The 12,415-nt window shown below is 38.9% G+C and overlaps 1 pseudogene; it reads left to right on the top strand.

The window, feature by feature from the left end:
* Positions 1 to 5,723, top strand: LOC137714663 (ferritin-like catalase Nec2; annotated as a pseudogene).
* The last annotated feature ends 6,692 nt before the right edge of the window (positions 5,724 to 12,415 follow it).

The raw sequence follows: 12,415 nt of genomic DNA on the forward strand, positions 1-12,415 counted from the left end.
ATGAAAGCAATGCATATGGCGACTTCTTCAGTATCTTATTTCACTACTGCCCTTGTTCTTCTTCTTGCACTGGAATATCTCGGCCTTGATCAGCTGGTCATCGGTAGTACTACTAGTTGTGCTCGGAATCGCTGCAGACCCGTTAGAGCCAACGACACTGACCTAATACAGTTTGCTCTCAACTTGGAATACTTGGAGACTGAGCTTTTTCTGAATGCTGCTCTAGGCAGAGGCTCGATTATATCAACCCCAATTTAACGCTAGGCGGTCCGCCTCCTATCGGCGCTCAGAAGGCGAATCTCGATCCTCTTGTTCGTTCTATCATCAAAGAATTTGGTTGCCAAGAAGTTGGTCATGTCAGGTATGCGCTCATCTTTATGTAAATCAACAAAATTCTCTGTGCAAGATAGTGAGTCTTTTGTTAAAGAATGTACGTACATGTTTTGAGAATTGTTCTTCATCATGCATCAAATATCATCTACAGATTTAATCTATAAATTTCTTTTGTATATTTCCATCAACTCCCTCAATTATTATTCTGTCGAAGGTGGGTTACTTAAAAGACCCGTTTGATAATCATCTTAGTTCTCATCGTATTTCAAAACTAAAAAATGAAAGTTCATTTTTCAAAGAGATAATTAGAGCAATAGTCCCGAAACTTTATCTGAATTGAAGCTTTGGTACTGAACTTTAGTAAAATTGGAGCTTTGGTCCCTAAACTTGTTATAATGTGGAGCAATGGTCTTTTTGATCCACATTATAACAAGTTCAGAGATCAATACTCATAAATTTTTAGTTCAGGACCAAAGTCCAATTGGACCAAAGTTCAGAAACTATTGTTCCTATTTTCTCTTTTTCAAAACCAAAATAAAGTCAAATTTTAAAACCCACATAAGTAAAGCTGAAACCATTTACCAAATAAGTTTTTACTTTTCAGTTTTATAAAAAAATCTAAAAAGTGAAAATGAAAATGTTATCAAACCACTCATAAGCTGCTTTGTTAACTAACGTGAATTTGCAGAGCAATAATTACCAGATTAGGAGGATTTCCAAGGCCTCAGTTGGACCTGAGCAGTGAGAAGTTCGCCCGACTAATGGATGCAGCGGTGGGTTACCCGTTGAACCCTCCATTTAACATCTATGCAAGTTCAATCAATTTTCTCTAAGGATCTTATTGCATCCCTCATGTGGGACTAAATGGTTATGTTGGCACCATTCCAAACCTCACAAGGCCTGATAACCGCAAAGTAAGTATAATTAATTATTAACTAGCATTTGGTCATACATAAAGTGTGAAAATTTTTATTTTTGTTTTTGAAGTAGAAGGAGAAAGGGAGTGAGAGAGAATGTGGAAGTGGGATAGAACTCTATTTTTTTTTAGGGTAAAGTACAAAAAACTACCTTAACTATTGGGGTCACGACAGTTTCATACCTCATCTTTTAAAATTGACAATGTCATACCGCATCTTATGAATTTGTCACAATATCATACCTCCGTCAATTTTTCTGTTAAATGCTGACGTGGCAAGAGACGGGGACCACTTTCTATTAAAAAATTAATAAAATATTATTAAAAACTAAAAAAAATATTTAATATTTTTTAAATATTAAAATAAAAAATAAAAGTAAAATTAAAAAAAAAAGGGGTAAAGTACAAAAAACTACCTCAACTATTGAGATCACGACGGTTTCATACCTCATCTTTTAAAATTGACAATGTCATACCGCATCTTACGAATTTGTGACAATGTCATACCTCCGTCAATTTTTCTGTTAGTTTTTCTGTTAAGTGCTAACGTGGCTTGATTCGGGACCTACTTTCTATTAAAAAATTATTAAAAACTAAAAAACAATTATTTAATATTTTTTAAATATTAAAATAATAATAAAAAGCAGAAGAAAAAAAAAACCCTCATTTCGTCCCTCCCCTCCCCCCTTCTCCCTCCTCTCTCCTCTCCCCATCTTCATCTTCTTCCCCCACCTGCAAATCCCAACCAAAAAAAAAAAAAATCCAATTTGTCTTCCCCCCACATCCACACTCAATTTCCCCACACCTACACTCGTCTCCCCCCTGCAACCCAGAAAAAAAAAAAAAAAAAAAAACCCAGATCCCGTCGGCGGGAACATGGGTGAGCAAAGAAGGTGGAGGATGGGTGCGGAAGAAAATGTGGAGAATGGATGAAAGTGGTGGATTTGGGGTTTGATGGGTTTTCAAATTTTTTTTTTCCTTCTTTTTTTCCTCTTCTTCTTCTTCTTCTTCTTCTTCTTCTTTCGCAGGGGAGTTGATGGTTTTAAAAAAAAAAAAAAAAAAAAATTTCCTTCTTTTTTTCCTCTTTTTCTTCTTCTTCCTCGTTCTCGTTCTCGTTCTCCTTCTTCTTCTTCCGCAGGGGGGTGTTGATGGGTTTTCAATTTTTTTTTTTATTTTTCCTTCCTCTTCTTCTTCTTCCTCCTCCTTTTCTTCCTCTTCTTCTTCCTCCTCCTTCTCCTTCTCCCTTCTTCTTCTTTCGCGCCGACATGGGGGGAATAATTTTTTTTTTCCTTCCTCCTTTTTTTCCTCTTCTTCTTCTTCTTCCTCCTCCTCCTCCTTCTCCTTCTTGTTCTTCCGCATGAGGGTTGTTGGGTTTTCAAAATTTTTTTTTTTTTTTGGGTTTGCAGGTGGGGGGAAGAAAATGAAGATGGGGAGAAGAGAGAGGAGGGGGGAGGGGGAGGGGAGGGAAGAACTAATGGTTTTTTTTTTCTCTACTTTTTATTATTATTTTAATATTTAAAAAATATTAAATAATTGTTTTTTAGTTTTTAATAATTTTTTAATAGAAAGTAAGTCCCAAATCGAGCCACGTGAGCATTTAACAGAAAAACTAACAGAAAAATTGACGGAGGTATGACATTGTCACAAATTCGTAAGATGCGGTATGACATTGTCAATTTTAAAAGATGAGGTATGAAACCGTCGTGACCCCAATAGTTGAGGTAGTTTTTTGTACTTTACCTTTTTTTTTTTTTTTTAAATTTTACTTTTATTTATTATTTTAATATTTAAAAATATTAAATATTTTTTTTAGTTTTTAATAATATTTTATTAATTTTTTAATAGAAAGTGGTCCCCGTCTCTTGCCACTTTAGCATTTAACAGAAAAACTAACAGAAAAATTGACGGAGGTATGACATTGTTACAAATTCGTAGGATGCGGTATGACATTGTTAATTTTAAAAGATGAGGTATGAAACTGTCGTGACCCCAATAGTTGATGTCACATCCGAACCCGCCGTTACCAAGATATTGTCCGCTTTGGCATTCCCTGGCCCGAAGGCAGGGCTACCGCACGGTTTTGTTCCTGTGGACCGGTACTCAGCCGAAGCCAGCGCCTGCCACCCCTCCGGGTTTGTCCACAAAACGCGTCTTGGTAACCAACAAGGTTGCGAATGGATATATAAGGCCAGGACTCGACCCTCGTGTGGCCGATGTGGGATAGGTTTACCAAGCCTATCCATCCCCCTTAGGGAGCCCGACGTCCCCGTCGGCACACCACCAGCACGAGTCCGGCTCTGATACCAAATTGTCACATCCGAACCCGCCGTTACCAAGATATTGTCCGCTTTGGCATTCCCTGGCCCGAAGGTAGGGCTACCGCACGGTTTTGTTCCTGTGGACCGGTACTCAACCGAAGCCAGCGCCTGCCACCCCTCCGGGTTTGTCCACAAAACGCGTCTTGGTAACCAACAAGGTTGCGAATGGATATATAAGGCCAGGACTCGACCCTCGTGTGGCCGATGTGGGATAGGTTTACCAAGCCTATCCACCCCCCTTAGGGAGCCCGACGTCCCCGTCGGCACACCACCAACACGAGTCCGGCTCTGATACCAAATTGTCGCATCCCAACCCGCCGTTACCAAGATATTGTCCGCTTTGGCATTCCCTGGCCCGAAGGCAGGGCTACCGCACGGTTTTGTTCCTGTGGACCGGTACTCAGCCGAAGCCAGCGCCTGCCACCCCTCCGGGTTTGTCCACAAAACGCGTCTTGGTAACCAACAAGGTTGCGAATGGATATATAAGGCCAGGACTCGACCCTCGTGTGGCCGATGTGGGATAGGTTTACCAAGCCTATAATATCTTGGTAACGGCGGGTTCGGATGTGATAATTTGGTATCAGAATAGGCTTGGTAAACCTATCCCACATCGGCCACACGAGGGTCGAGTCCTGGCCTTATATATCCATTCGCAACCTTGTTGGTTACCAAGACGCGTTTTGTGGACAAACCCGGAGGGGTGGCAGGCGCTGGCTTCGGCTGAGTATCGGTCCACAGGAACAAAACCGTGCGGTAGCCCTGCCTTCGGGCCAGGGAATGCCAAAGCGGACAATATCTTGGTAACGGCGGGTTCGGATGTGACAATTTGGTATCAGAGCCGGACTCGTGCTGGTGGTGTGCCGACGGGGACGTCGGGCTCCCTAAGGGGGGTGGATAGGCTTGGTAAACCTATCCCACATCGGCCACACGAGGGTCGAGTCCTGGCCTTATATATCCATTCGCAACCTTGTTGGTTACCAAGACGCGTTTTGTGGACAAACCCGGAGGGGTGGCAGGCGCTGGCTTCGGCTGAGTACCGGTCCACAGGAACAAAACCGTGCGGTAGCCCTGCCTTCGGGCCAGGGAATGCCAAAGCGGACAATATCTTGGTAACGGCGGGTTCGGATGTGACAGTTGAGGTAATTTTTTGTACTTTACCCTTTTTTTATTATAGTTTTTAATTGGAGATATGTTAGACTCACATGTAGGTGAGGCTTTGAAAAACAAAACCAAAAAAAAAAAAAAAATTTGGTTGTGTGAAATTATATTTTTGTCTATATTTCTTATTTATGTTCAGTTTTAATTAGAGAGTTAAACTTGTAGTTTCATAGGTTTTGGTTGACAATAAGTGTTTTATTACTATGTAGTTTAGATTAGATTTCTGCCCATATTTCTTATTCTTGTTCATTTTTAATTAGAGGGTTAAACTAGTAGTTTCATAGGATTTTGGTTGACAATGAATGTTTTATCAATATGTAGTTTAAATTAACAACCTTGACCTAGATTAATTAGTATTTTTTGTACGAGACGTCCATCCGTTGTTTAAAAAAAATTGTCTATATTATACTGATACCACCTCAAAACATTTTGATATTGACACGTTAAATGTCAATATTATTGACATTGTATAATAAAGAATGAAACCATGTCTGGAAAAGAATTCTCATTAATAATTAGTATAAACCAACTATATTTAAACATCTATTTGAGTAATTAGTACTAACAATGATTCTTATATTCATATTATGACGTAGTTGGTTGCATCACTTATGGGGGTTGAGGCTGGACAAGATGCAGTGATTCGGGCGTTACTGTATAAGTTCGCTTTTTTGAAGGTGTATCCGTACGAGCTCACGGTGGCTGACTTCACTAACCACATTTCCTGGCTGAGGAACGAGCTGGGGAGGTGTGGCAACAAAGATGAAGGAATCATAGTACCCGAGACGTTAGGGGCGGAGAACCGGACGTGGAGTAACGTCCTTTTGGCGGATTGGGAGTCACTGACGTATGCAAGGACGCAGCCGGAGATCTTGAGGATTGTGTATGCAACTGGTAATGAGTCCTGGCCAGGAGGATTTTTTCCCAGAGGTGCAAATGGCAACATTGCCATGCGTTTCCTTGAAAACAATATTATTGCAGATCAGAATAATTTATAAGGCAACTAAGCACTGATTACCTTCTAGCTGCTTGGTAGCTTATTAATTGATAACTAAGACTGATACACACACACACACACACACACACACTTATATACATATATATATACTTACATTCAAAATTCCAATAATGATGTATGACTTATAGCTGGCTCTGAATATATCTTAATGATTATGATATTTGATTAATGATGTTCTCATCATTTTCTATTTTGACATGTAGTATCCAAAATTTAGTTTGCCTACGGGCATCTCTAGTCATTTCAATTTGCGGTTTTGGTAGGATCGGGGAATACGCATTTTTTGTGGCTTACTTCGTAATGTCTTTGGACAATTCAACCGTCTATTTTATATGTTTTCCCTCATATAACATCTCTACCAAAAATCACTCAAATTCTAAGTTATATGACCGTTGGATTAAATTCAGTATTTCTTTGTAGAACCATATTCATCTATTTTTTTTCACTACAAATGAATGTCTTAATGTATTTGTCTAATTTTTTTGTACGAATGATCTATGAATGATAAATTAAAATATAGACGGTTCGAATCCTTTAAAAAAGTTAAAGAATGAGAGCTACAAAAACGTGTTGTGCATCCCCAAATTCTAACCCTTGAGTTATATATGAACTCCGCTTTGAATTATGCGTAAATTTGGTGACATGAGCTGTTTTTAGTTATGCGGTTTGGCTTTGAATTATTTTTTCCCTTTTGGGATAATTACCTTTATTGTTAGTATATTTGGTGTCTTGCCGACGTCTCATACAATATAGTTGAGATTATTTAATGTGTCATTTTCTCTAAAGATAAAATAAAATAATTTATTCATGATCACCTTACAAAGATCAGTACAATCCAAGTCATGCAGGTTCATTAGCTCTACCAAATTAAATCAATTAAGTGCATAGTCGTTTCCTCTAATCAACACGTTAGTTAATACCATCCCAATTTGTGCTTATGGAGATAAGTCATAAGGCTTTGTAACGTCTCTTTTGTTGTGTTTAGATGAAATTAGTGCATATATAGACAACACTTATGACTCTGAAATTGTTGCTCAACATAAAAAGGGGGCACTACTCAAGCTGGTACACATGTTTATTCACAACGACTTACATAGTCGTTGCGAATAACATTCCGCTACCTGTCAAGCACAATAATCCTGACAATTTGACAAGCTATTGATTGTTAAGTTTGTATATATTCACATCTTTATGTTATCCTATGTACTATCTTATCCTATGTATTATACATTTTAGAGTATATCAACCCAAGGTACACCACCACCCAAGAGGGGCGGAGGGATCATTGGACCACTTTAGTCCTAGGCCCACCCTGCTTTTGTTTATTAAAAAAAATTTAGTACTACTTTTTCTCTTTTTTTTTAGCACTTTTCCATGACATTTTCACTTAAGCCATTCCAATTTCCTAGACAAAAGATCCGGCCCTCTTTAAATCTTTTAAGGATATTTATGTAATATAGTCTAACCCTAAAGCCTATCTATTCCAACTTCCAACACTCGTATTCCTTTTCCCAATACTAAAAATTAGTATTTTATTATTCTCCAAGTTTCTAGCCGATTGCAATATGTCAATCTGTATTAGGGTTGATATCTATGTATTACTTTTCGATCAGTCTTCAATTTCCATGATCCTCAAAGGTATGAACTTCGAGTCTCCAAAGTTGTCATTTTCAAATTTTTTTGCAATTTGCTAATTCATATATTTTGTCATCTACAATTGTAAATTAATTTAACAAATAATATTTCTTTTGCAAATTAAAGAATTCTATTATTCCATCAAAGAAAAGACATTGAAGTTTAGTTACCCAAAGTCTGTATTTTACTCTCAATTCCTCTTACAATTTTTTGTTTATAAATTATGATTAAATTGATGTCTTGCACTTTCTCTGAACTATTGCCTAATTTGTTTTAGTTTGTAAAATTAGCATATTTATACTATGCATGTGACATCCCACATCGTCCAGGGGAGTGATCCTTATATGTATATTCTCATCCCTACCTAGGACGAGGCCTTTTGGGAGCTCACTGGCTTCGGGTTCCGTAGGAACTCCAAAGTTAAGCGAGAAAGGGGCTGGAGCAATCCCATGACGGGTGACCCATCGGGAAGTTCTCGTGTGAGTTCCCAGAAACAAAACCGTGAGGGCGTGGTCGGGGCCCAAAGCAGACAATATCGTGCTACGGTGGTGGAGTCGAGCCCGGGTTGTGATGGGGGCCTGGGTCGGGATGTGACAATTTGGTATCAGAGCCTAACCCCAGTCGCGTGTGTGCCGACGAGAATGTCAGGCCCCTAAGAGGGGTGGATTGTGACATCCCACATCGCCCAGGGGAGTAATCCTTATATGTATATTCTCATCCCTACCTAGCATGAGGCCTTTTGGGAGCTCACTGGCTTTGGGTTCCATCGGAACTCCAAAGTTAAGCGAGTAGCGTGCGAGAGCATTCCCAAGATGGGTGACCCATCGGGAAGTTCTCGTGTGAGTTCCCAAAAACAAAACCGTGAGGGCGTGGTTGGGGCCCAAAGCGGACAATATCGTGCTACGGTGGTGGAGTCGAGCCCGGGTTGTGGGGGCCCGGGTCGGGATGTGACAATGCAACGGTTTCAAAATATGAAAACTCGTCGAGGACAATTATTTTAATTATTGAGAATATGTAATATTATCAATGCTATGTTATTTTGAATTTTAATTACTTTTCATATATATACTATGATGTTTTGGTTAACAGTTTTGTAACTACTATCGATTTAATTTTTTTTTAATATCTATGAGAAGCCTCTCCTAATTCAAAATCCTGGCTTTCTCACCCAATCCAAACCCCGACATCCACCCATCTACTCCAGCTACTCTTTATCCTTTCATCGTCGCTCAAACCCCAATTCCTCTCTATCTCTCTCTGAACAACCTCGTTTTCTCTTCGATCTAGATCCGGATGGAAATCCATCACTAATCTTAATCATGACTTTCCCCGAACCTCTAGACAATGTTGCTTAATTTATGGGACTAATCGAATCTGGCAAACAATTTTGGTCTGACTCCAAGTCATCGAGAAACGAAGGACCATCCGATCCCTAACCTCTTTCCTCTACAACAAGGTCCCAGCCCACCCCAAGTAAAAGAGTTGACTTCATCTCTAACCGTGAAACGATTTATGTCACGCCCCGGACCAGGATCGATGGCAGAAAATATAAAAAGAAAGGGGAGAGTTGAGTGGAAGTCAGTGGGAAGCGAGAGTAAGGAAGAATATTATATTGGTTGAGAGGATAGGTAGAGAGTGTGTGTGGTTCGGCTGAAAATGGGGAAAAGGGAGGGGAGGTGTGATGATGATGGGTAATAAAATATTGAAATATAGGATGACTGATTTGTCTAGTGTGTGGTTGGCATCGGAGTAGGATTCTTTCTCTTTGTTTTTTTCCTCTCATTTCCTCTTCTCCTTTTTGAACGATCACGGTTAAGCTACGTCAACATCTTATATTAATTTTTTTTATATAGAAAGAGAAAGACAAAACAAAGAATGTGAGAGGAGGGGATGAAAAGAGAAGGGGAGAGAATCCTAGTTCATAGGCACCGGTTCTTGAAGTTGAAATGGATCTAGCTTTCATAATTTGAAAAAAAAAAAAAAAAAACGAGTTCTCACAATCTACCCTCCTCAAAAAAATTTCGTCCTCGAAATTTACTAAACCTTACTCCGAAAGTGTACACTTAAAAATTCTACATCACCAGCTCAAAATAATTCAACCTATCTAACTAGCTCCACAGCAATTCCCAAGGGTATCTAATCCCCGGAGCTTTGATACCATTCTGTCGCGCACCGAGCGTAGGGTCCTATCGATCCTGGGTCTGGGGCGTGACAATATATTTACATTAAGAGTAGGGGAATAAATTAGTATTGAACTATCTACTCATAGAATTCGAATATAAGGACGACTTTCACTTACAATTAGAAAAAAATTTCACTAAGTGGAAATATTAGAATATTATGTTAAGTTTTTGAAATTATCAATAGCTTATAAATAACCTACCTTGGTCGAGAACTTTAAGGGTGCGTTTGTGGTACTTGATTAGATTCATGGATTAAGCTGGACTGACTTAGCTTGAACTAAGCAAGATAAAAATAATCAAATATTTGGTGTAATGTCAGACTAAATCTCAGACTAAAATATTTTAGACCCAATATTTTTGTTAATAGGAGAAAAAATGCAACGCCAAAACCATCGTTTCCAATTTTTAGGTTTGCAATTGATACCAAACTAAAAGGTTCAGAACTCCAGAACGAAACCCAAAACAAACAAATTAAACCAGAAAATAACCTCAAATTTTCCCAGAACTCCACATTGCAACACGCCAAATCCATCTAAGTTTTCCTACCAACCTAACAAAATTTAACCCAGAACTCCAAAACTCATGTTTAAATCCAAAAATTAAATAGGAAATTTCATTCTAATATTTGGCAAATATGACTTTTATACTGAAACTATGAGTAAGATCAAAATCTAATTTTAGTGCCCTGATACATTAATCAGCTCATTTATTAATTTTATTTTGATGTTTTAATTATTTCTCATTTTCTTCCTAATTTTAATGACTAATTATATTTCATTATAATTATAATTTTCATTTCATTCATCGTAATATATCTATTTGTAAACATTTAGATAAACTATTTTTTGTTATACAATATATTTCGATATACTTTGTTTTCTTCATTTAGGTACATTAAATTCATTATAATACATTTCGGTGCATACATTTTGGTACACACATTTCGGTACATACATTTCGATACAAACATGTAGATACATTAATCCTATAATACATTTCGGTATTGTTGACTCTAAAAATTACAAAACCTACGTGGCGCGCAGGCCGAGTAACTAATAAGCTAACTACGTCATTCAGTTGAATGCGGGGCGTGCCAACTCGTCGGCCGAGCTCGACCGAGGAGTAAAATTCGTTGATGTCACGTTGAGCGCATTGTTGACTTCTTTATCTTGCGACTGCGACCGAGGAAGGAACACTCTCGGTCTTTGGGTTCTATAGCCTGAAGACAAGGCTACTAATTCTGCGAAGTTCACAAATCGTCGGCGCCCGATTCGGTCACTGTGATTATATTCGTAAGAGTATAGGCACGTCGAATCGACACCAAACTATATGGACACAGGTACTCAAATGTGATGTATGTCTTGATGGTGAATGTAGTTCGGCCGTCGGAATGCCAAACTCTGAAACTCACTTGTGAGTATCCAATCATAAAATCACTTGGCGTCCAGTACGCCGAATAACGCAATTCGTAACACCTTACTACGCCGAGAAGGCTAGCAAGGTGACCTCTACCAACAAGGGTTCGAAAACCCTTCTCGGCCGAGACTTAGATAGGTAACCATTCGGCCTCGACGCAGTGCTGTTTATCCAAACTGAAGGTGCTTCTCGGTCGGCTAATTCTGCGACAACAGTGTTGTTTATCCAAACTGAAGGTGTTCGTCGGGTGCCTCCACAATGCTGTTTATCCAAACTGAAGGTGTGTCGACAGAAAAAGAAAAGGAAAAAATCTCACGGTATTTGAGAGGCTTTGCGCATGGCAATTGTATGCTGAATTGAAGGTCATCTTTTTTGTTGCATGATTTCTTGTATTTATAGCTCCCGTTCCTTGAAACCAAATCGCGCCCTTATCTGGATTGGGAGTCCTTATCCCGTTCCAACTTTACTTCGAACAAACCCACTCCCATTAGGATTTTGAACTTTCCCCTCTTCCGAGGCTTTATTCTTCGCTGACCGGGAATCCTGGTTGCACCAGGACTTCCTCGACCTTTTTGTTTATTTGGATTATTCCTTCTTAGGATAGGACTCGACCAACCCTGCTAACTGGCCTAGAATCTATCAAGCAACCCATAGTAGTTGACATAGCTTTGGGCCGAGCCCAACCATATGCTCGGCCCAACAATATTATTTTGGGCCCAAACAGGTATATACATTCCAATGCATACATTTTCAGTGCATAGATTTCGGTACACACATTTAGGTACAACAATTTAATATAGCACATTTCGGTACTAACATTTATGTACATTAATTGGATATATTACATTCCGGTACTAACATTTCGAGAGATACATTTAGGTACTAACATTAAATAAAATTAATAAATTAAAAAAACTTTTTTTTGGTTCAAAAATAAATTTAAATGTGTATGTTAATAAATTTAAATATTTAATGGGAGACATTGAATAAAATACACATTAATTAATCTGAATTAAGGTCGCATCAAGGGACTATAATCAATATATAATCTAACGTCAAGTTTTTATTAAATTTCTTTCTTCAAGGATTAAAGTTAAAAACCCTAAAATTAAATCCATCCAAGTATTCCTTTCGGTGGCTTCAATGCCACCAAATCTTGGTCGTTGACAATCTCTCCTTATTCAAGCTCGTTGTCGTCCTCCCTTGGCTTAGGGTTCGTCTCGGTTGTGCCTCCACCGACATCGCATGAAAGAAGAAGGCGGAGCGTGAAGGAACTGGATGTCGGGGTTTAGCAAGTTGGGGATTGGATCTTGGTTCCTTTCTAGTCCTCGTTAATACCAAGCGAAGGCTTGAGATTAGATAGAGAGCTTGAGTGAAGCACGGAGGCCAGGACTCATAGTCGAGGCGAGTCCCAATGTAGAATTATAGTCTTACTTAA

The sequence above is a fragment of the Pyrus communis genome, chromosome 14 (assembly GCF_963583255.1).
Source record: "Pyrus communis chromosome 14, drPyrComm1.1, whole genome shotgun sequence".
Taxonomy (NCBI): Eukaryota; Viridiplantae; Streptophyta; class Magnoliopsida; order Rosales; family Rosaceae; genus Pyrus; species Pyrus communis.